The sequence below is a fragment of the Channa argus genome, chromosome 21, assembly GCF_033026475.1.
Source record: "Channa argus isolate prfri chromosome 21, Channa argus male v1.0, whole genome shotgun sequence".
Taxonomy (NCBI): Eukaryota; Metazoa; Chordata; class Actinopteri; order Anabantiformes; family Channidae; genus Channa; species Channa argus.
The window spans coordinates 18,520,384-18,542,503 of record NC_090217.1 but is presented as its reverse complement, the minus strand read 5'-3'; the positions used below and the strand labels follow the sequence as shown (position 1 = coordinate 18,542,503).

The 22,120-nt window shown below is 45.8% G+C and overlaps 27 non-coding genes across 27 annotated transcripts; 12 read left to right on the top strand and 15 right to left on the bottom strand.

Moving 5' to 3' along the window:
• Positions 1–92: 92 nt before the first annotated feature.
• Positions 93–164, top strand: trnae-cuc (transfer RNA glutamic acid (anticodon CUC)). The gene has a single exon. It is a non-coding gene; the product is annotated as a tRNA-Glu (tRNA).
• Positions 165–1,270: 1,106 nt separating this feature from the next.
• trnas-uga (transfer RNA serine (anticodon UGA)) lies at positions 1,271–1,352 on the bottom strand. Its single transcript has one exon. It is a non-coding gene; the product is annotated as a tRNA-Ser (tRNA).
• A 533-nt stretch (positions 1,353–1,885) lies between these two features.
• On the top strand, positions 1,886–1,957 carry trnae-cuc (transfer RNA glutamic acid (anticodon CUC)). The gene has a single exon. It is a non-coding gene; the product is annotated as a tRNA-Glu (tRNA).
• A 484-nt stretch (positions 1,958–2,441) lies between these two features.
• On the bottom strand, positions 2,442–2,523 carry trnas-cga (transfer RNA serine (anticodon CGA)). The gene has a single exon. It is a non-coding gene; the product is annotated as a tRNA-Ser (tRNA).
• A 1,268-nt stretch (positions 2,524–3,791) lies between these two features.
• Positions 3,792–3,873, bottom strand: trnas-uga (transfer RNA serine (anticodon UGA)). The gene has a single exon. It is a non-coding gene; the product is annotated as a tRNA-Ser (tRNA).
• A 535-nt stretch (positions 3,874–4,408) lies between these two features.
• Positions 4,409–4,480, top strand: trnae-cuc (transfer RNA glutamic acid (anticodon CUC)). Its single transcript has one exon. It is a non-coding gene; the product is annotated as a tRNA-Glu (tRNA).
• Positions 4,481–4,964: 484 nt separating this feature from the next.
• Positions 4,965–5,046, bottom strand: trnas-cga (transfer RNA serine (anticodon CGA)). Its single transcript has one exon. It is a non-coding gene; the product is annotated as a tRNA-Ser (tRNA).
• A 1,286-nt stretch (positions 5,047–6,332) lies between these two features.
• Positions 6,333–6,414, bottom strand: trnas-uga (transfer RNA serine (anticodon UGA)). Its single transcript has one exon. It is a non-coding gene; the product is annotated as a tRNA-Ser (tRNA).
• Positions 6,415–6,947: 533 nt separating this feature from the next.
• Positions 6,948–7,019, top strand: trnae-cuc (transfer RNA glutamic acid (anticodon CUC)). The gene has a single exon. It is a non-coding gene; the product is annotated as a tRNA-Glu (tRNA).
• A 660-nt stretch (positions 7,020–7,679) lies between these two features.
• trnae-cuc (transfer RNA glutamic acid (anticodon CUC)) lies at positions 7,680–7,751 on the top strand. The gene has a single exon. It is a non-coding gene; the product is annotated as a tRNA-Glu (tRNA).
• A 1,106-nt stretch (positions 7,752–8,857) lies between these two features.
• trnas-uga (transfer RNA serine (anticodon UGA)) lies at positions 8,858–8,939 on the bottom strand. Its single transcript has one exon. It is a non-coding gene; the product is annotated as a tRNA-Ser (tRNA).
• A 1,950-nt stretch (positions 8,940–10,889) lies between these two features.
• trnae-cuc (transfer RNA glutamic acid (anticodon CUC)) lies at positions 10,890–10,961 on the top strand. Its single transcript has one exon. It is a non-coding gene; the product is annotated as a tRNA-Glu (tRNA).
• A 484-nt stretch (positions 10,962–11,445) lies between these two features.
• trnas-cga (transfer RNA serine (anticodon CGA)) lies at positions 11,446–11,527 on the bottom strand. The gene has a single exon. It is a non-coding gene; the product is annotated as a tRNA-Ser (tRNA).
• A 1,147-nt stretch (positions 11,528–12,674) lies between these two features.
• trnas-uga (transfer RNA serine (anticodon UGA)) lies at positions 12,675–12,756 on the bottom strand. The gene has a single exon. It is a non-coding gene; the product is annotated as a tRNA-Ser (tRNA).
• Positions 12,757–13,289: 533 nt separating this feature from the next.
• On the top strand, positions 13,290–13,361 carry trnae-cuc (transfer RNA glutamic acid (anticodon CUC)). The gene has a single exon. It is a non-coding gene; the product is annotated as a tRNA-Glu (tRNA).
• Positions 13,362–13,845: 484 nt separating this feature from the next.
• On the bottom strand, positions 13,846–13,927 carry trnas-cga (transfer RNA serine (anticodon CGA)). The gene has a single exon. It is a non-coding gene; the product is annotated as a tRNA-Ser (tRNA).
• Positions 13,928–15,037: 1,110 nt separating this feature from the next.
• On the bottom strand, positions 15,038–15,119 carry trnas-uga (transfer RNA serine (anticodon UGA)). Its single transcript has one exon. It is a non-coding gene; the product is annotated as a tRNA-Ser (tRNA).
• Positions 15,120–15,655: 536 nt separating this feature from the next.
• trnae-cuc (transfer RNA glutamic acid (anticodon CUC)) lies at positions 15,656–15,727 on the top strand. The gene has a single exon. It is a non-coding gene; the product is annotated as a tRNA-Glu (tRNA).
• A 484-nt stretch (positions 15,728–16,211) lies between these two features.
• Positions 16,212–16,293, bottom strand: trnas-cga (transfer RNA serine (anticodon CGA)). Its single transcript has one exon. It is a non-coding gene; the product is annotated as a tRNA-Ser (tRNA).
• Positions 16,294–17,590: 1,297 nt separating this feature from the next.
• Positions 17,591–17,672, bottom strand: trnas-uga (transfer RNA serine (anticodon UGA)). Its single transcript has one exon. It is a non-coding gene; the product is annotated as a tRNA-Ser (tRNA).
• Positions 17,673–18,205: 533 nt separating this feature from the next.
• On the top strand, positions 18,206–18,277 carry trnae-cuc (transfer RNA glutamic acid (anticodon CUC)). The gene has a single exon. It is a non-coding gene; the product is annotated as a tRNA-Glu (tRNA).
• Positions 18,278–18,761: 484 nt separating this feature from the next.
• trnas-cga (transfer RNA serine (anticodon CGA)) lies at positions 18,762–18,843 on the bottom strand. Its single transcript has one exon. It is a non-coding gene; the product is annotated as a tRNA-Ser (tRNA).
• A 119-nt stretch (positions 18,844–18,962) lies between these two features.
• On the top strand, positions 18,963–19,034 carry trnae-cuc (transfer RNA glutamic acid (anticodon CUC)). Its single transcript has one exon. It is a non-coding gene; the product is annotated as a tRNA-Glu (tRNA).
• Positions 19,035–19,585: 551 nt separating this feature from the next.
• trnae-cuc (transfer RNA glutamic acid (anticodon CUC)) lies at positions 19,586–19,657 on the top strand. Its single transcript has one exon. It is a non-coding gene; the product is annotated as a tRNA-Glu (tRNA).
• A 484-nt stretch (positions 19,658–20,141) lies between these two features.
• trnas-cga (transfer RNA serine (anticodon CGA)) lies at positions 20,142–20,223 on the bottom strand. The gene has a single exon. It is a non-coding gene; the product is annotated as a tRNA-Ser (tRNA).
• A 119-nt stretch (positions 20,224–20,342) lies between these two features.
• trnae-cuc (transfer RNA glutamic acid (anticodon CUC)) lies at positions 20,343–20,414 on the top strand. Its single transcript has one exon. It is a non-coding gene; the product is annotated as a tRNA-Glu (tRNA).
• Positions 20,415–20,898: 484 nt separating this feature from the next.
• On the bottom strand, positions 20,899–20,980 carry trnas-cga (transfer RNA serine (anticodon CGA)). Its single transcript has one exon. It is a non-coding gene; the product is annotated as a tRNA-Ser (tRNA).
• Positions 20,981–22,120: the final 1,140 nt, after the last annotated feature.

Sequence of the window (22,120 nt, the reverse complement as noted above, 5' to 3'; positions counted from 1 at the left end):
AATGCGAAATAACGAGGTGTAACGACCAAATTTGTGGGAGCCTGACTACTGGGTTATATAGTTTTCATTCTCGCTCCTTCCCGTCTTGACTCTCCCTGATGGTCTAGTGGCTAGGATTCGGCGCTCTCACCGCCGCGGCCTGGGTTCGATTCCCGGTCAGGGAATTAGATCACATTGATGCTCTCCAATAACAATCTCCTGCAACTGTTTCCTCGTTCTTTTAGATTTCCTTGACATCATTCCTCACTTTGACACGCTTCAGTTGGGCTGATGAGTACAAATTCTATATGTGCTGAACATGAATAAATACACCTCTCTCCATTTTGAAACATGTGTGGAAGGGGGGCCACTTTTGTTGCTCTGTAATTCACTGGCTAAACCTCCAAGTCATGGGAAATGATTTAGACGGCCTACTTGGACAATGCATTGCCTAGGAATCCCACAGAGGGGTCGTGGGCTATGCAAGCAGCTCTGCACCCATATATACCCCCGACACTTTGAAGCTACGTCTTCAAACGTCAGCTCCTTCCAGAGACATTACTGCATTTACCGGCGTCCTCGTGGCTTGGAGTGTTTACATTTCTCCCACATCTGAATCCACAAAGCCATATTGTTATTGTTCATCCCCAAACTCTGCCATTTGACCCCATACTTTCAGACCATGCGCTACGTGAATGCCTGTGTGTAACACCTCCCCTTAGGAAGCAAATCCCACCTTCCACTTGAACAATGGGAAAAAAGGGTCAAAGTTAAGGCTTACGTAGTAACAGGATGTGAACCTGCGCTGGTAATCTCCAGTGCACGTCGAGTCTATGGGGTTGAGCACGGGGACCAAACTGCATCCAACGGGAACATAGGATGCTGTCCCGGAACAGTTGGACTTTGACATATGAAGCCTCTAAGCGGGGATGACGTCAAGCACCGTCAAAGACAGTCCACATGTGAACTCTTGGCCAAAAGAATGCGCCAAGTTTTTTACATGGCATCAGTCAAAAGAGACTGCGACATAAGGAGCAGGTCAACCGCTCGTTTGGATCACAACAGGAGCCAAAATTGTCATCAATCTATATTTACTTAGCTGTTGCACAGAAAACTCAAATAATACGAGATCAATAGTCACAGGCCTTGCTGCTAAAGTCCATCAGGAACATTATTTGTTTTTGCCGCTTAATTCAGCTCAGGTGCGTTTGAAATGTCTTCACGTGTTATCTCCCTGGAGAAACCCATTATCACTGGAACACTGGGAAGAAAGGGCCAAAAGGGAGGCGTACGTAGCTGACAGGATTCGAACCTGCGCAGGGAAACCCCAATGGATTTCAAGTCCATCGCCTTGACCACTCGGCCACAACTACTCAAAGATTGGAGGTGGGCTGCTTTCCTGGGATGACTGAACTTTGACAGCGTAAATCACACATCGGCCACAATGTCAGGGAGCGTCAAGGAAGCTCCACATTAGAAATCTTGACCTAAACAGAGGGTAGACTTATTTACAGAACATGGGTCGAAACAAAAGGAGCTGTCAACCATTTTTTTTTCATTTACAGGAGGCGCAATAATTATTAGGAATTATTACTGAAGTTGCTGTTGCACTGAAAATGGAATTCAAATGAGATAACGGACTTGTTTTATAGAGAGGCCAATGAATTTGACAACAATATTTAACCTTTCAAAAGTGCAATCGTTGTATTATACATTTTGTGAATACCAAAGTTGGACCTGAGACCCGCTATACTGTAGCGGCTAGGAGTCTCGCTCAGGGAATGCTGACCGGCAGCAAGCCTCTGCTGCTTTCAAATGCAAAATAACGAGGTGTAACGACCAAATTTGTGGGAGCCTGACTACTGGGTTATATAGTTTTCATTCTCGCTCCTTCCCGTCTTGACTCTCCCTGATTGTCTAGTGGCTAGGATTCGGCGCTCTCACCGCCGCGGCCCGGGTTCGATTCCCGGTCAGGGAATTAGATCACATTGATGCTCTCCAATAACAATCTCCTGCAACTGTTTCCTTGTGCTTTTAGATCTCCATCACATCATTCCACACTTTGACACATTTCAGTTGGGCTGATAAGTACAAATTCTATATGAACTGAAGATGAATAAATACACCTCTCTCAATGTTGAAAGATGTATAGAAGGGGGCCCGCTTTTGTTGCTCCCCATCACATTTTAAAGAACAACGTACAGTTGCCAATGTAGCAGCTGGTATAAAAACGGAGGATCCCAACTTGCATACAGACCCGGCTGATGGATTGACAGTTTTGAGGGGTTTTGCTGTAATTCATTGACTAAACCTCCAAGTCATGGGAAATGATTTAGAAGGCCTACTTGGACAATGCATTGGCTAGGAATTCAGGAGCGTTGGGAATGTCTGCATGCGTTATCTCCCTGGAGAAACCCATTATCACTGGAACACTGGGAAGAAAGGGCCAAAAGGGAGGGATACGTAGCTGGCAGGATTCCAACCTGCGCGGGGAAACCCCAATGGATTTCGAGTCCATCGCCTTGACCACTCGGCCACAACTACTCAAAGACTCAAGCCGGGCTGCTTTCCAATGCGAAATAACGAGGTGTAACGACCAAACTTGTGGGAGCCTGACTACTGGGTTATATTGTTTTCATTCTCGTTCTTTCTCCTCTTGACTCTCCCTGATGGTCTAGTGGCTAGGATTCGGCGCTCTCACCGCAATTTGCTCATTTTGATGCTCTCCAATAACAATCTCCTGCAACTGTTTCCTCGTTCTTTTAGATTTCCTTGACATCATTCCTCACTTTGACACACTTCAGTTGGGCTGATGAGTACAAATTCTATATGTACTGAAGATGAATAAATACACCTCTCTCCATTTTGAAACATGTGTGGAAGGGGGGCCACTTTTGTTGCTCTGTAATTCACTGGCAAAACCTCCAAGTCATGGGAAATGATTTAGACGGCCTACTTGGACAATGCATTGCCTAGGAATCCCACAGAGGGGTCGTGGGCTATGCAAGCAGCTCTGCACCCATATATACCCCCGACACTTTGAAGGTACGTCTTCAAATGTCAGCTCCTTCCAGAGACATTACTGCATTTACCGGCGTCCTCGTGGCTTGGAGTGTTTACATTTCTCCCACATCTGAATCCACAAAGCCATATTGTTATTGTTCATCCCCAAACTCTGCCATTTGACCCCATACTTTCAGACCATGCGCTACGTGAATGCCTGTGTGTAACACCTCCCCTTAGGAAGCAAATCCCACCTTCCAATTGAACAATGGGAAAAAAGGGTCAAAGTTAAGGCTTACGTAGTAACAGGATGTGAACCTGCGCTGGTAATCTCCAGTGCACGTCGAGTCTATGGGGTTAAGCACGGGGACCAAACTGCATCCAACGGGAACATAGGATGCTGTCCCGGAACAGTTGGACGTTGACATATGAAGCCTCTAAGCGGGGATGACGTCAAGCACCGTCAAAGACAGTCCACATGTGAACTCTTGGCCGAAAGAATGCGCCAAGTTTTTTACATGGCATCAGTCAAAAGAGACTGCGACATAAGGAGCAGGTCAACCGCTCGTTTGGATCACAACAGGAGCCAAAATTGTCATCAATCTATATTTACTTAGCTGTTGCACAGAAAACTCAAATAATGCGAGATCAATAGTCACAGGCCTTGCTGCTAAAGTCCATCAGGAACATTATTTGTTTTTGCCGCTTAATTCAGCTCAGGTGCGTTGGAAATGTCTGCACGTGTTATCTCCCTGGAGAAACCCATTATCACTGGAACACTGGGAAGAAAGGGCCAAAAGGGAGGCATACGTAGCTGACAGGATTTGAACCTGCGCGGGGAAACCCCAATGGATTTCAAGTCCATCGCCTTGACCACTCGGCCACAACTACTCAAAGAGTGGAGGTGGGCTGCTTTCCTGGGATGACTGAACTTTGACAGCGTAAATCACACATCGGCCACAATGTCAGGGATCGTCAAGGAAGCTCCACATTAGAAATCTTGACCTAAACAGAGGGTAGACTTATTTACAGAACATGGGTCGAAACAAAAGGAGCTGTCAACCATTTTTTTTTTTCATTTACAGGAGGCGCAATAATTATTAGGAATTATTACTAAAGTTGCTGTTGCACTGAAAATGGAATTCAAATGAGATAACGGACTTGTTTTATAGAGAGGCCAATGAATTTGACAACAATATTTAACCTTTCAAAAGTGCAATCGTTGTATTATACATTTTGTGAATACCAAAGTTGGACCTGAGACCCCCTATACTGTAGCGGCTAGGAGTCTCGCTCAGGGAATGCTGACCGGCAGCAAGCCTCTGCTTCTTTCCAATGCGAAATAACGAGGTGTAACGACCAAATTTGTGGGAGCCTGACTACTGGGTTATATAGTTTTCATTCTCGCTCCTTCCCGTCTTAACTCTCCCTGATGGTCTAGTGGCTAGGATTAGGCGCTCTCACCGCCGCGGCCCGGGTTCAATTCCCGGTCAGGGAATTAGATCACATTGATGCTCTCCAATAACAATCTCCTGCAACTGTTTCCTTGTGCTTTTAGATCTCCATCACATCATTCCACACTTTGACACACTTCAGTTGGGCTGATAAGTACAAATTCTATATGAACTGAAGATGAATAAATACACCTCTCTCAATGTTGAAAGATGTATAGAAGGGGGCCCGCTTTTGTTGCTCCCCATCACATTTTAAAGAACAACGTACAGTTGCCAATGTAGCAGCTGGTATAAAAACGGAGGATCCCAACTTGCATACAGACCCGGCTGATGGATTGACAGTTTTGAGGGGTTTTGCTGTAATTCATTGACTAAACCTCCAAGTCATGGGTAATGATTTAGAAGGCCTACTTGGACAATGCATTGGGTAGGAATTCAGGAGCGTTGGGAATGTCTGCATGCGTTATCTCCCTGAAGAAACCCATTATCACTGGAACACTGGGAAGAAAGGGCCAAAAGGGAGGGATACGTAGCTGGCAGGATTCCAACCTGCGCGGGGAAACCCCAATGGATTTCGAGTCCATCGCCTTGACCACTCGGCCACAACTACTCAGAGACTCAAGCCGGGCTGCTTTCCAATGCGAAATAACGAGTTGTAACGACCAAACTTGTGGGAGCCTGACTACTGGGTTATATTGTTTTCATTCTCGCTCCTTCCCGTCTTGACTCTCCCTGATGGTCTAGTGGCTAGGATTTGGAGCTCTCACCGCCGCGGCCCGGGTTCGATTCCCCGTCAGGGAATTAGATAACATAGATACTCTCCAATAACAATCTCCTGCAACTGTTTCCTTGTGCTTTTAGATCTCCATCACATCATTCCTCACTTTGACACGCTTCAGTTGGGCTGATGAGTACAAATTCTATATGTACTGAAGATGAATAAATACACCTCTCTCAATTTTGAACCATGTGTGGAAGGGGGGCCACTTTTGTTGCTCTGTAATTCACTGGCTAAACCTCCAAGTCATGGGAAATGATTTAGACGGCCTACTTGGACAATGCATTGCCTAGGAATCCCACAGAGGGGTCGTGGGCTATGCAAGCAGCTCTGCACCCATATATACCCCCGACACTTTGAAGCTACGTCTTCAAATGTCAGCTCCTTCCAGAGACATTACTGCATTTACCGGCGTCCTCGTGGCTTGGAGTGTTTACATTTCTCCCACATCTGAATCCACAAAGCCATATTGTTATTGTTCATCCCCAAACTCTGCCATTTGACCCCATACTTTCAGACCATGCGCTACGTGAATGCCTGTGTGTAAAACCTCCCCTTAGGAAGCAAATCCCACCTTGCACTTGAACAATGGGAAAAAAGGGTCAAAGTTAAGGCTTACGTAGTAACAGGATGTGAACCTGCGCTGGTAATCTCCAGTGCACGTCGAGTCTATGGGGTTGAGCACGGGGACGAAACTGCATCCAACGGAAACATAGGATGCTGTCCTGGAACAGTTGGACTTTGACATATGAAGCTTCTAAGCGGGGATGACGTCAAGCACCGTCAAAGACAGTCCACATGTGAACTCTTGGCCGAAAGAATGCGCCAAGTTTTTTACATGGCATAAGTCAAAAGAGACTGCGACATAAGGAGCAGGTCAACCGCTCGTTTGGATCACAACAGGAGCCAAAATTGTCATCAATCTATATTTATTTAGCTGTTGCACAGAAAACTCAAATAATACGAGATCAATAGTCACAGGCCTTGCTGCTAAAGTCCATCAGGAACATTATTTGTTTTTGCCGCTTAATTCAGCTCAGGTGCGTTTGAAATGTCTGCACGTTATCTCCCTGGAGAAACCCATTATCACTGGAACACTGGGAAGAAAGGGCAGCATACGTAGCTGACAGGATTCGAACCTGCGCGGGAAAACCCCAATGGATTTCAAGTCCATCGCCTTGACCACTCGGCCACAACTACTCAAAGATTTGAGATGGGCTGCTTTCCAGGGATGACTGAACTTTGACAGCGTAAATCACACATCGGCCACAATGTCAGGGAGCGTCAAGGAAGCTCCACATTTGAAATCTTGACGTAAACAGAGGGTAGACTTATTTACAGAACATGGGTCGAAACAAAAGGAGCTGTTAACCATTTTTTTTTCATTTACAGGAGGCGCAATAATTATTAGGAATTATTACTAAAGTTGCTGTTGCACTGAAAATGGAATTCAAATGAGATAACGGACTTGTTTTATAGAGAGGCCAATGAATTTGACAACAATATTTAACCTTTCAAAAGTGCAATCGTTGTATTATACATTTTGTGAATACCAAAGTTGGACCTGAGACCCCCTATACTGTAGCGGCTAGGAGTCTCGCTCAGGGAATGCTGACCGGCAGCAAGCCTCTGCTGCTTTCAAATGCGAAATAACGAGGTGTAACGACCAAATTTGTGGGAGCCTGACTACTGGGTTATATAGTTTTCATTCTCGCTCCTTCCCGTCTTGACTCTCCTTGATGGTCTAGTGGCTAGGATTCGGCGCTCTCACCGCCGCGGCCCGGGTTCGATTCTCGGTCAGGGAATTAGATAACATTGATGCTCTCCAATAACAATCTCCTGCAACTGTTTCCTTGTGCTTTTAGATCTCCATCACATCATTCCACACTTTGACACATTTCAGTTGGGCTGATAAGTACAAATTCTATATGAACTGAAGATGAATAAATACACCTCTCTCAATGTTGAAAGATGTATAGAAGGGGGCCCGCTTTTGTTGCTCCCCATCACATTTTAAAGAACAACGTACAGTTGCCAATGTAGCAGCTGGTATAAAAACAGAGGATCCCAACTTGCATACAGACCTGGCTGATGGATTGACAGTTTTGATGGGTTTTGCTGTAATTCATTGACTAAACCTCCAAGTCATGGGAAATGATTTAGAAGGCCTACTTGGACAATGCATTGGCTAGGAATTCAGGAGCGTTGGGAATGTCTGCATGCGTTATCTCCCTGGAGAAACCCATTATCACTGGAACACTGGGAAGAAAGGGCCAAAAGGGAGGGATACGTAGCTGGCAGGATTCGAACCTGAATCCCTTGCCTTGACCACTCGGCCACAACTACTCAAAGACTCAAGCCGGGCTGCTTTCCAATGCGAAATAACGAGGTGTAACGACCAAACTTGTGGGAGCCTGACTACTGGGTTATATTGTTTTCATTCTCGTTCTTTCTCCTCTTGACTCTCCCTGATGGTCTAGTGGCTAGGATTCGGCGCTCTCACCGCCGCGGCCCGGTTTCGATTCCCGGTCAGGGAATTTGCTCATTTTGATGCTCTCCAATAACAATCTCTTGCAACTGTTTCCTCGTTCTTTTAGATTTCCTTGACATCATTCCTCACTTTGACACGCTTCAGTTGGGCTGATGAGTACAAATTCTATATGTACTGAAGATGAATAAATACACCTCTCTCAATGTTGAACCATGTGTGGAAGGGGGGCCACTTTTGTTGCTCTGTAATTCACTGGCTAAACCTCCAAGTCATGGGAAATGATTTAGACGGCCTACGTGGACAATGCATTGCCTAGGAATCCCACAGAGGGGTCGTGGGCTATGCAAGCAGCTCTGCACCCGTATATACCCCCGACACTATGAAGCTACGTCTTCAAATGTCAGCTCCTTCCAGAGACATTACTGCATTTACCGGCGTCCTCGTGGCTTGGAGTGTTTACATTTCTCCCACATCTGAATCCACAAAGCCATATTGTTATTGTTCATCCCCAAACTCTGCCATTTGACCCCATATTTTCAGACAATGCGCTACGTGAATGCCTGTGTGTAACACCTCCCCTTAGGAAGCAAATCCCACCTTCCACTTGAACAATGGGAAAAAAGGGTCAAAGTTAAGGCTTACGTAGTAACAGGATGTGAACCTGCGCTGGTAATCTCCAGTGCACGTCGAGTCTATGGGGTTGAGCACGGGGACCAAACTGCATCCAAAGGGAACATAGGTTGCTGTCCCGGAACAGTTGGACGTTGACATATGAAGCCTCTAAGCGGGGATGACGTCAAGCACCGTCAGGGACAGTCCACATGTGAACTCTTGGCCGAAAGAATGCGCCAAGTTTTTTACATGGCATCAGTCAAAAGAGACTGCGACATAAGGAGCAGGTCAACCGCTCGTTTGGATCACAACAGGAGCCAAAATTGTCATCAATCTATATTTACTTAGTTGTTGCACAGAAAACTCAAATAATACGAGATCAATAGTCACAGGCCTTGCTGCTAAAGTCCATCAGGAACATTATTTGTTTTTGCCGCTTAATTCAGCTCAGGTGCGTTGGAAATGTCTGCACGTGTTATCTCCCTGGAGAAACCCATTATCACTGGAACACTGGGAAGAAAGGGCCAAAAGGGAGGCGTACGTAGCTGACAGGATTCTAACCTGCGCGGGGAAACCCCAATGGATTTCAAGTCCATCGCCTTGACCACTCGCCCACAACTACTCAAAGATTTGAGATGGGTTGCTTTCCTGGGATGACTGAACTTTGACAGCGCAAATCACACATCGGCCACAATGTCAGGGAGCGTCAAGGAAGCTCCACATTAGAAATCTTGACCTAAACAGAGGGTAGACTTATTTACAGAACATGGGTCGAAACAAAAGGAGCTGTCAACCATTTTTTTTTCATTTACAGGAGGCGCAATAATTATTAGGAATTATTACTAAAGTTGCTGTTGCAGTGAAAATGGAATTCAAATGAGATTACGGACTTGTTTTATAGAGAGGCCAATGAATTTGACAACAATATTTAACCTTTCAAAAGTGCAATCGTTGTATTATACATTTTCTGAATACCAAAGTTGGACCTGAGACCCCCTATGCTGTAGCGGCTAGGTGTCTCGCTCAGGGAATGCTGACCGGCAGCAAGCCTCTGCTGCTTTCAAATGCGAAATAACGAGGTGTAACGACCAAATTTGTGGGAGCCTGACTACTGGGTTATATAGTTTTCATTCTCGTTCTTTCTCCTCTTGACTCTCCCTGATGATCTAGTGGCTAGGATTCGGCGCTCTCACCGCCGCGGCCAGGATTCGATTCCCGGTCAGGGAAGTTGCTCATTTTGATGCTCTCCAATAACAATCTCCTGCAACTGTTTCCTTGTGCTTTTAGATCTCCATGACATCATTCCACACTTTGACACACTTCAGTTGGGCTGATAAGTACAAATTCTATATGAACTGAAGATGAATAAATACACCTCTCTCCATTTTGAAACATGTGTGGAAGGGGGGCCACTTTTGTTGCTCTGTAATTCACTGGCTAAACCTCCAAGTCATGGGAAATGATTTAGACGGCCTACTTGGACAATGCATTGCCTAGGAATCCCACAGAGGGGTCGAGGGCTATGCAAGCAGCTCTGCACCCATATATACCCCCGACACTTTGAAGCTACGTCTTCAAACGTCAGCTCCTTCCAGAGACATTACTGCATTTACCGGCGTCCTCGTGGCTTGGAGTGTTTACATTTCTCCCACATCTGAATCCACAAAGCCATATTGTTATTGTTCATCCCCAAACTCTGCCATTTGACCCCATACTTTCAGACCATGCGCTACGTGAATGCCTGTGTGTAACACCTCCCCTTAGGAAGCAAATCCCACCTTCCACTTGAACAATGGGAAAAAAGGGTCAAAGTTAAGGCTTACGTAGTAACAGGATGTGAACCTGCGCTGGTAATCTCCAGTGCACGTCGAGTCTATGGGGTTGAGCACGGGGACCAAACTGCATCCAACGGGAACATAGGATGCTGTCCCGGAACAGTTGGACTTTGACATATGAAGCCTCTAAGCGGGGATGACGTCAAGCACCGTCAAAGACAGTCCACATGTGAACTCTTGGCCGAAAGAATGCGCCAAGTTTTTTACATGGCATCAGTCAAAAGAGACTGCGACATAAGGAGCAGGTCAACCGCTCGTTTGGATCACAACAGGAGCCAAAATTGTCATCAATCTATATTTACTTAGCTGTTGCACAGAAAACTCAAATAATACGAGATCAATAGTCACAGGCCTTGCTGCTAAAGTCCATCAGGAACATTATTTGTTTTTGCCGCTTAATTCAGCTCAGGTGCGTTTGAAATGTCTTCACGTGTTATCTCCCTGGAGAAACCCATTATCACTGGAACACTGGGAAGAAAGGGCCAAAAGGGAGGCGTACGTAGCTGACAGGATTCCTTTCAAAAGTGCAATTGTTGTAATATACATTTTGTGAATACCAAAGTTGGACCTGAGACCCCCTATACTGTAGCGGCTAGGAGTCTCGCTCAGGGAATGCTGACCGGCAGCAAGCCTCTGCTGCTTTCAAATGCGAAATAACGAGGTGTAACGACCAAATTTGTGGGAGCCTGACTACTGGGTTATATAGTTTTCATTCTCGCTCCTTCCCGTCTTGACTCTCCTTGATGGTCTAGTGGCTAGGATTCGGCGCTCTCACCGCCGCGGCCCGGGTTCGATTCTCGGTCAGGGAATTAGATAACATTGATGCTCTCCAATAACAATCTCCTGCAACTGTTTCCTTGTGCTTTTAGATCTCCATCACATCATTCCACACTTTGACACATTTCAGTTGGGCTGATAAGTACAAATTCTATATGAACTGAAGATGAATAAATACACCTCTCTCAATGTTGAAAGATGTATAGAAGGGGGCCCGCTTTTGTTGCTCCCCATCACATTTTAAAGAACAACGTACAGTTGCCAATGTAGCAGCTGGTATAAAAACAGAGGATCCCAACTTGCATACAGACCTGGCTGATGGATTGACAGTTTTGAGGGGTTTTGCTGTAATTCATTGACTAAACCTCCAAGTCATGGGAAATGATTTAGAAGGCCTACTTGGACAATGCATTGGCTAGGAATTCAGGAGCGTTGGGAATGTCTCCATGCGTTATCTCCCTGGAGAAACCCATTATCACTGGAACACTGGGAAGAAAGGGCCAAAAGGGAGGGATACGTAGCTGGCAGGATTCCAACCTGCGCGGGGAAACCCCAATGGATTTCGAGTCCATCGCCTTGACCACTCGGCCACAACTACTCAAAGACTCAAGCCGGGCTGCTTTCCAATGCGAAATAACGAGGTGTAACGACCAAACTTGTGGGAGCCTGACTACTGGGTTATATTGTTTTCATTCTCGTTCTTTCTCCTCTTGACTCTCCCTGATGGTCTAGTGGCTAGGATTCGGCGCTCTCACCGCCGCGGCCAGGATTCGATACCCGGTCAGGGAAGATCCTCATTTTGATGCTCTCCAATAACAATCTCCTGCAACTGTTTCCTCGTTCTTTTAGATTTCCTTGACATCATTCCTCACTTTGACACGCTTCAGTTGGGCTGATGAGTACAAATTCTATATGTGCTGAACATGAATAAATACACCTCTCTCCATTTTGAAACATGTGTGGAAGGGGGGCCACTTTTGTTGCTCTGTAATTCACTGGCTAAACCTCCAAGTCATGGGAAATGATTTAGACGGCCTACTTGGACAATGCATTGCCTAGGAATCCCACAGAGGGGTCGTGGGCTATGCAAGCAGCTCTGCACCCATATATACCCCCGACACTTTGAAGCTACGTCTTCAAATGTCAGCTCCTTCCAGAGACATTACTGCATTTACCGGCGTCCTCGTGGCTTGGAGTGTTTACATTTCTCCCACATCTGAATCCACAAAGCCATATTGTTATTGTTCATCCCCAAACTCTGCCATTTGACCCCATACTTTCAGACCATGCGCTAGGTGAATGCCTGAGTGTAACACCTCCCCTTAGGAAGCAAATCCCACCTTCCACTTGAACAATGGGAAAAAAGGGTCAAAGTTAAGGCTTACGTAGTAACAGGATGTGAACCTGCGCTGGTGAACTCTTGGCCTCTAGAAAGCACGCGCCAAGTTTTTTACATGGCATCAGTCAAAAGAGACTGCGACATAAGGAGCAGGTCAACTGCTCGTTTGGATCACAACAGGAGCCAAAATTGTCATCAATCTATATTTACTTAGCTGTTGCACAGAAAACTCAAATAATACGAGATCAATAGTCACAGGCCTTGCTGCTAAAGTCCATCAGGAACATTATTTGTTTTTGCCGCTTAATTCAGCTCAGGTGCGTTGGAAATGTCTGCACGTGTTATCTCCCTGGAGAAACCCATTATCACTGGAACACTGGGAAGAAAGGGCCAAAAGGGAGGCGTACGTAGCTGACAGGATTCGAACCTGCGCGGGGAAACCCCAATGGATTTCAAGTCCATCGCCTTGACCACTCGGCCACAACTACTCAAAGATTGGAGGTGGGCTGCTTTCCTGGGATGACTGAACTTTGACAGCGTAAATCACACATCGGCCACAATGTCAGGGAGCGTCAAGGAAGCTCCACATTAGAAATCTTGACCTAAACAGAGGGTAGACTTATTTACAGAACATGGGTCGAAACAAAAGGAGCTGTCAACCATTTTTTTTTCATTTACAGGAGGCGCAATAATTATTAGGAATTATTACTGAAGTTGCTGTTGCACTGAAAATGGAATTCAAATGAGATAACGGACTTGTTTTATAGAGAGGCCAATGAATTTGACAACAATATTTAACCTTTCAAAAGTGCAATCGTTGTATTATACATTTTGTGAATACCAAAGTTGGACCTGAGACCCCCTATACTGTAGCGGCTAGGAGTCTCGCTCAGGGAATGCTGACCGGCAGCAAGCCTCTGCTGCTTTCAAATGCGAAATAACGAGGTGTAACGACCAAATTTGTGGGAGCCTGACTACTGGGTTATATAGTTTTCATTCTCGCTCCTTCCCGTCTTGACTCTCCCTGATTGTCTAGTGGCTAGGATTCGGCGCTCTCACCGCCGCGGCCCGGGTTCGATTCCCGGTCAGGGAATTAGATCACATTGATGCTCTCCAATAACAATCTCCTGCAACTGTTTCCTTGTGCTTTTAGATCTCCATCACATCATTCCACACTTTGACACATTTCAGTTGGGCTGATAAGTACAAATTCTATATGAACTGAAGATGAATAAATACACCTCTCTCAATGTTGAAAGATGTATAGAAGGGGGCCCGCTTTTGTTGCTCCCCATCACATTTTAAAGAACAACGTACAGTTGCCAATGTAGCAGCTGGTATAAAAACGGAGGATCCCAACTTGCATACAGACCCGGCTGATGGATTGACAGTTTTGAGGGGTTTTGCTGTAATTCATTGACTAAACCTCCAAGTCATGGGAAATGATTTAGAAGGCCTACTTGGACAATGCATTGGCTAGGAATTCAGGAGCGTTGGGAATGTCTGCATGCGTTATCTCCCTGGAGAAACCCATTATCACTGGAACACTGGGAAGAAAGGGCCAAAAGGGAGGGATACGTAGCTGGCAGGATTCCAACCTGCGCGGGGAAACCCCAATGGATTTCGAGTCCATCGCCTTGACCACTCGGCCACAACTACTCAAAGACTCAAGCCGGGCTGCTTTCCAATGCGAAATAACGAGGTGTAACGACCAAACTTGTGGGAGCCTGACTACTGGGTTATATTGTTTTCATTCTCGTTCTTTCTCCTCTTGACTCTCCCTGATGGTCTAGTGGCTAGGATTCGGCGCTCTCACCGCAATTTGCTCATTTTGATGCTCTCCAATAACAATCTCCTGCAACTGTTTCCTCGTTCTTTTAGATTTCCTTGACATCATTCCTCACTTTGACACACTTCAGTTGGGCTGATGAGTACAAATTCTATATGTACTGAAGATGAATAAATACACCTCTCTCCATTTTGAAACATGTGTGGAAGGGGGGCCACTTTTGTTGCTCTGTAATTCACTGGCAAAACCTCCAAGTCATGGGAAATGATTTAGACGGCCTACTTGGACAATGCATTGCCTAGGAATCCCACAGAGGGGTCGTGGGCTATGCACGCAGCTCTGCACCCGTATATACCCCCGACACTATGAAGCTACGTCTTCAAATGTCAGCTCCTTCCAGAGACATTACTACATTTACCGACGTCCTCGTGGCTTGGAGTGTTTACATTTCTCCCACATCTGAATCCACAAAGCCATATTGTTATTGTTCATCCCCAAACTCTGCCATTTGACCCCATACTTTCAGACCATGCGCTACGTGAATGCCTGTGTGTAACACCTCCCCTTAGGAAGCAAATCCCACCTTCCACTTGAACAATGGGAAAAAAGGGTCAAAGTTAAGGTTTACGTAGTAACAGAATGTGAACCTGCGCTGGTGAACTCTTGGCCTCTAGAAAGCACGCGCCAAGTTTTTTACATGGCATCAGTCAAAAGAGACTGCGACATAAGGAGCAGGTCAACCGCTCGTTTGGATCACAACAGGAGCCAAAATTGTCATCAATCTATATTTACTTAGCTGTTGCACAGAAAACTCAAATAATACGAAATCAATAGTCACAGGCCTTGCTGCTGAAGTCCATCAGGAACATTATTTGTTTTTGCCGCTTAATTCAGCTCAGGTGCGTTGGAAAAGTCTGCACGTGTTATCTCCCTGGAGAAACCCATTATCACTGGGAAGAAAGGGCCGAAAGGGAGGCATACGTAGCTGACAGGATTCGAACCTGCGCTGGGAAACCCCAATGGATTTCAAGTCCATCGCCTTGACCACTCGGCCACAACTACTCAAAGATTGGAGGTGGGCTGCTTTCCTGGGATGACTGAACTTTGACAGCGTAAATCACACATCGGCCACAATGTCAGGGAGCGTCAAGGAAGCTCCACATTAGAAATCTTGACCTAAACAGAGGGTAGACTTATTTACAGAACATGGGTCGAAACAAAAAGAGCTGTCAACCATTTCTTTTTTTTCATTTACAGGAGGCGCAATAATTATTAGGAATTATTACTAAAGTTGCTGTTGCACTGAAAATGGAATTCAAATGAGATAACGGACTTGTTTTATAGAGAGGCCAATGAATTTGACAACAATATTTAACCTTTCAAAAGTGCAATCGTTGTATTATACATTTTGTGAATACCAAAGTTGGACCTGAGACCCCCTATACTGTAGCGGCTAGGAGTCTCGCTCAGGGAATGCTGACCGGCAGCAAGCCTCTGATGCTTTCAAATGCGAAATAACGAGGTGTAAGGACCAAATTTGTGGGAGCCTGACTACTGGGTTATATAGTTTTCATTCTCGCTCCTTCCCGTCTTGACTCTCCCTGATGGTCTAGTGGCTAGGATTCGGCGCTCTCACCGCCGCGGCCCGGGTTCGATTCCCGGTCAGGGAATTAGATCACATTGATGCTCTCCAATAACAATCTCCTGCAACTGTTTCCTTGTGCTTTTAGATCTCCATCACATCATTCCACACTTTGACACACTTCAGTTGGGCTGATAAGTACAAATTCTATATGAACTGAAGATGAATAAATACACCTCTCTCAATGTTGAAAGATGTATAGAAGGGGGCCTGCTTTTGTTGCTCCCCATAACATTTTAAAGAACAACGTACAGTTGCCAATGTAGCAGCTGGTATAAAAACGGAGGATCCCAACTTGCATACAGACCCGGCTGATGGATTGACAGTTTTGAGGGGTTTTGCTGTAATTCATTGACTAAACCTCCAAGTCATGGGAAATGATTTAGAAGGCCTACTTGGACAATGCATTGGCTAGGAATTCAGGAGCGTTGGGAATGTCTGCATGCGTTATATCCCTGGAGAAACCCATTATCACTGGAACACTGAGAAGAAAGGGCCAAAAGGGAGGGATACGTAGCTGGCAGGATTCCAACCTGCGCGGGGAAACCCCAATGGATTTCGAGTCCATCGCCTTGACCACTCGGCCACAACTACTCAAAGACTCAAGCCGGGCTGCTTTCCAATGCGAAATAACGAGGTGTAACGACCAAACTTGTGGGAGCCTGACTACTGGGTTATATTGTTTTCATTCTCGTTCTTTCTTCTCTTGACTCTCCGTGATGGTCTAGTGGCTACGATTCAGCGCTCTCACCGCCGCGGCCCGGGTTCGATTCCCGGTCAGGGAATTTGCTCATTTTGATGCTCTCCAATAACAATCTCCTGCAACTGTTTCCTCGTTCTTTTAGATTTCCTTGACATCATTCCTCACTTTGACACGCTTCAGTTGGGCTGATGAGTACAAATTATATATGTGCTGAACATGAATAAATACACCTCTCTCCATTTTGAAACATGTGTGGAAGGGGGGCCACTTTTGTTGCTCTGTAATTCACTGGCTAAACCTCCAAGTCATGGGAAATGATTTAGACGGCCTACTTGGACAATGCATTGCCTAGGAATCCCACAGAGGGGTCGTGGGCTATGCAAGCAGCTCTGCACCCATATATACCCCCGACACTTTGAAGCTACGTCTTCAAATGTCAGCTCCTTCCAGAGACATTACTGCATTTACCGGCGTCCTCGTGGCTTGGAGTGTTTACATTTCTCCCACATCTGAATCCACAAAGCCATATTGTTATTGTTCATCCCCAAACTCTGCCATTTGACCCCATACTTTCAGACCATGCGCTACGTGAATGCCTGTGTGTAACACCTCCCCTTAGGAAGCAAATCCCACCTTCCACTTGAACAATGGGAAAAAAGGGTCAAAGTTAAGGCTTACGTAGTAACAGGATGTGAACCTGCGCTGGTAATCTCCAGTGCACGTCGAGTCTATGGGGTTGAGCACGGGGACGAAACTGCTTCCAACGGGAACATAGGATGCTGTCCCGGAACTGTTGGACTTTGACATATGAAGCCTCTAAGCGGGGATGACGTCAAGCACCGTCAAAGACAGTCCACATGTGAACTCTTGGCCGAAAGAATGCGCCAAGTTTTTTACATGGCATCAGTCAAAAGAGACTGCGACATAAGGAGCAGGTCAACCGCTCGTTTGGATCACAACAGGAGCCAAAATTGTCATCAATCTATATTTACTTAGCTGTTGCACAGAAAACTCAAATAATACGAGATCAATAGTCACAGGCCTTGCTGCTAAAGTCCATCAGGAACATTATTTGTTTTTGCCGCTTAATTCAGCTCAGGTGCGTTTGAAATGTCTTCACGTGTTATCTCCCTGGAGAAACCCATTATCACTGGAACACTGGGAAGAAAGGGCCAAAAGGGAGGCGTACGTAGCTGACAGGATTCGAACCTACGCGGGGAAACCCCAATGGATTTCAAGTCCATCGCCTTGACCACTCGGCCACAACTACTCAAAGATTGGAGGTGGGCTGCTTTCCTGGGATGACTGAACTTTGACAGCGTAAATCACAAATCGGCCACAATGTCAGGGAGCGTCAAGGAAGCTCCACATTAGAAATCTTGACGTAAACAGAGGGTAGACTTATTTACAGAACATGGGTCGAAACAAAAGGAGCTGTCAACCATTTTTTTTTCATTTACAGGAGGCGCAATAATTATTAGGAATTATTACTAAAGTTGCTGTTGCACTGAAAATGGAATTCAAATGAGATAACGGACTTGTTTTATAGAGAGGCCAATGAATTTGACAACAATATTTAACCTTTCAAAAGTGCAATCGTTGTATTATACATTTTGTGAATACCAAAGTTGGACCTGAGACCCCCTATACTGTAGCGGCTAGGAGTCTCGCTCAGGGAATGCTGACCGGCAGCAAGCCTCTGCTGCTTTCAAATGCGAAATAACGAGGTGTAAGGACCAAATTTGTGGGAGCCTGACTACTGGGTTATATAGTTTTCATTCTCGCTCGTTCCCATCTTGACTCTCCCTGATGGTCTAGTGGCTAGGATTCGGCGCTCTCACCGCCGTGGCCCGGGTTCGATTCCCGGTCAGGGAATTAGATCACATTGATGCTCTCCAATAACAATCTCCTGCAACTGTTTCCTTGTGCTTTTAGATCTCCATCACATCATTCCACACTTTGACACACTTCAGTTGGGCTGATAAGTACAAATTCTATATGAACTGAAGATGAATAAATACACCTCTCTCAATGTTGAAAGATGTATAGAAGGGGGCCCGGTTTTGTTGCTCCCCATCACATTTTAAAGAACAACGTACAGTTGCCAATATAGCAGCTGGTATAAAAACGGAGGATCCCAACTTGCATACAGACCCGGCTGATGGATTGACAGTTTTGAGGGGTTTTGCTGTAATTCATTGACTAAACCTCCAAGTCATGGGAAACGATTTAGAAGGCCTACTTGGACAATGCATTGGCTAGGAATTCAGGAGCGTTGGGAATGTCTGCATGCGTTATCTCCCTGAAGAAACCCATTATCACTGGAACACTGGGAAGAAAGGGCCAAAAGGGAGGCATAAGTAGCTGACAGGATTCGAAACTGCGCAGGGAAACCCCAATGGATTTCGAGTCCATCACCTTGACCACTCGGCCAGAACTACTCAAAGACTCAAGCCGGGCTGCTTTCCAATGCGAACTAACGAGGTGTAACGACCAAACTTGTGGGAGCCTGACTACTGGGTTATATAGTTTTCATTCTCGCTCCTTCCCGTCTTGACTCTCCCTGATGGTCTAGTGGCTAGGATTCGGCGCTCTCACCGCCGCGGCCCGGGTTTGATTCCCGGTCAGGGAATTAGATCACATTGATGCTCTCCAATTGGAGGTGGGCTGCTTTCCTGGGATGACTGAACTTTGACAGCGTAAATCACACATCGGCCACAATGTCAGGGATCGTCAAGGAAGATCCACATTAGAAATCTTGACCTAAACAGAGGGTAGACTTATTTACAGAACATGGGTCGAAACAAAAGGAGCTGTCAACCATTTTTTTTTTCATTTACAGGAAGCGCAATAATTATTAGGAATTATTACTAAAGTTGCTGTTGCACTGAAAATGGAATTCAAATGAGATAACGGACTTGTTTTATAGAGAGGCCAATGAATTTGACAACAATATTTAACCTTTCAAAAGTGCAATCGTTGTATTATACATCTTGTGAATACCAAAGTTGGACCTGAGACCCCCTATACTGTAGCGGCTAGGAGTCTCGCTCAGGGAATGCTGACAGGCAGCAAGCCTCTGCTGCTTTCAAATGCGAAATAACGAGGTGTAACGACCAAATTTGTGGGAGCCTGACTACTGGGTTATATAGTTTTCATTCTCGCTCCTTCCCGTCTTGACTCTCCCTGATGGTCTAGTGGCTAGGACTCGGCGCTCTCACCGCCGCGGCCCGGGTTCGATTCCCGGTCAGGGAATTAGATCACATTGATGCTCTCCAATAACAATCTCCTGCAACTGTTTCCTTGTGCTTTTAGATCTCCATCACATCATTCCACACTTTGACACACTTCAGTTTGGCTGATAAGTACAAATTCTATATGAACTGAAGATGAATAAATACACCTCTCTCAATGTTGAAAGATGTATAGAAGGGGGCCCGCTTTTGTTGCTCCCCATCACATTTTAAAGAACAACGTACAGTTGCCAATGTAGCAGCTGGTATAAAAACGGAGGATCCCAACTTGCATACAGACCCGGCTGATGGATTGACAGTTTTGAGGGGTTTTGCTGTAATTCATTGACTAAACCTCCAAGTCATGGGAAATGATTTAGAAGGCCTACTTGGACAATGCATTGGCTAGGAATTCAGGAGCGTTGGGAATGTCTGCATGCGTTATATCCCTGGAGAAACCCATTATCACTGGAACACTGGGAAGAAAGGGCCAAAAGGGAGGGATACGTAGCTGGCAGGATTCCAACATGCGCGGGGAAACCCCAATGGATTTCGAGTCCATCGCCTTGACCACTCGGCCACAACTACTCAAAGACTCAAGCCGGGCTGCTTTCCAATGCGAAATAACGAGGTGTAACGACCAAACTTGTGGGAGCCTGACTACTGGGTTATATTGTTTTCATTCTCGTTGTTTCTCCTCTTGACTCTCCCTGATGGTCTAGTGGCTAGGATTCGGCGCTCTCACCGCCGCGGCCCGGGTTCGATTCTCGGTCAGGGAATTAGATCACATTGATGCTCTCCAATAACAATCTCCTGCAACTGTTTCCTTGTGCTTTTAGGTCTCCATCACATCATTCCACACGTTGACACATTTCAGTTGGGCTGATAAGTACAAATTCTATATGAACTGAAGATGAATAAATACACCTCTCTCAATGTTGAAAGATGTATAGAAGGGGGCCTGCTTTTGTTGCTCCCCATCACATTTTAAAGAACAACGTACAGTTGCCAATGTAGCAGCTGGTATAAAAACGGAGGATCCCAACTTGCATACAGACCCGGCTGATGGATTGACAGTTTTGAGGGGTTTTGCTGTAATTCATTGACTAAACCTCCAAGTCATGGGAAATGATTTAGAAGGCCTACTTGGACAATGCATTGGCTAGGAATTCAGGAGCGTTGGGAATGTCTGCATGCGTTATCTCCCTGGAGAAACCCATTATCACTGGAACACTGGGAAGAAAGGGCCAAAAGGGAGGGATACGTAGCTGGCAGGATTCAAACCTGCGCGGGGAAACCCCAATGGATTTCGAGTCCATCGCCTTGACCACTCGGCCACAACTACTCAAAGACTCAAGCCGGGCTGCTTTCCAATGCGAAATAACGAGGTGTAACGACCAAACTTGTGGGAGCCTGACTACTGGGTTATATTGTTTTCATTCTCGTTCTTTCTCCTCTTGACTCTCCCTGATGGTCTAGTGGCTAGGATTCGGCGCTCTCACCGCCGCGGCCCAGGTCGATTCCCGGTCAGGGAATTTGCTGATTTTGATGCCCTCCAATAACAATCTCCTGCAACTGTTTCCTCGTTCTTTTAGATTTCCTTGACATCATTCCTCACTTTGACACGCTTCAGTTGGGCTGATGAGTACAAATTCTATATGTACTGAACATGAATAAATTCACCTCTCTCAATTTTGAAACATGTGTGGAAGGGGGGCCACTTTTGTTGCTCGGTAATTCACTGGCTAAACCTCCAAGTCATGGGAAATGATTTAGACGGCCTACTTGGACAATGCATTGCCTAAGAATCCCACAGAGGGGTCGTGGGCTATGCAAGCAGCTCTGCACCCATATATACCCCCGACACTTTGAAGCTACGTCTTCAAATGTCAGCTCCTTCCAGAGACATTACTGCATATACCGGCGTCCTCGTGGCTTGGAGTGTTTACATTTCTCCCACATCTGAATCCACAAAGCCATATTGTTATTGTTCATCCCCAAACTCTGCCATTTGACCCCATACTTTCAGACCATGCGCTACGTGAATGCCTGTGTGTAACACCTCCCCTTAGGAAGCAAATCCCACCTTCCACTTGAACAATGGGAAAAAAGGGTCAAAGTTAAGGCTTACGTAGTAACAGGATGTGAACCTGCGCTGGTAATCTCCAGTGCACGTCGAGTCTATGGGGTTGAGCACGGGGACCAAACTGCATCCAACGGGAACATAGGATGCTGTCCCGGAACAGTTGGACTTTGACATATGAAGCCTCTAAGCGGGGATGACGTCAAGCACCGTCAAAGACAGTCCACATGTGAACTCTTGGCCGAAAGAATGCGCCAAGTTTTTAACATGGCATCAGTCAAAAGAGACTGCGACATAAGGAGCAGGTCAACCGCTCGTTTGGATCACAACAGGAGCCAAAATTGTCATCAATCTATATTTACTTAGCTGTTGCACAGAAAACTCAAATAATACGACATCAAT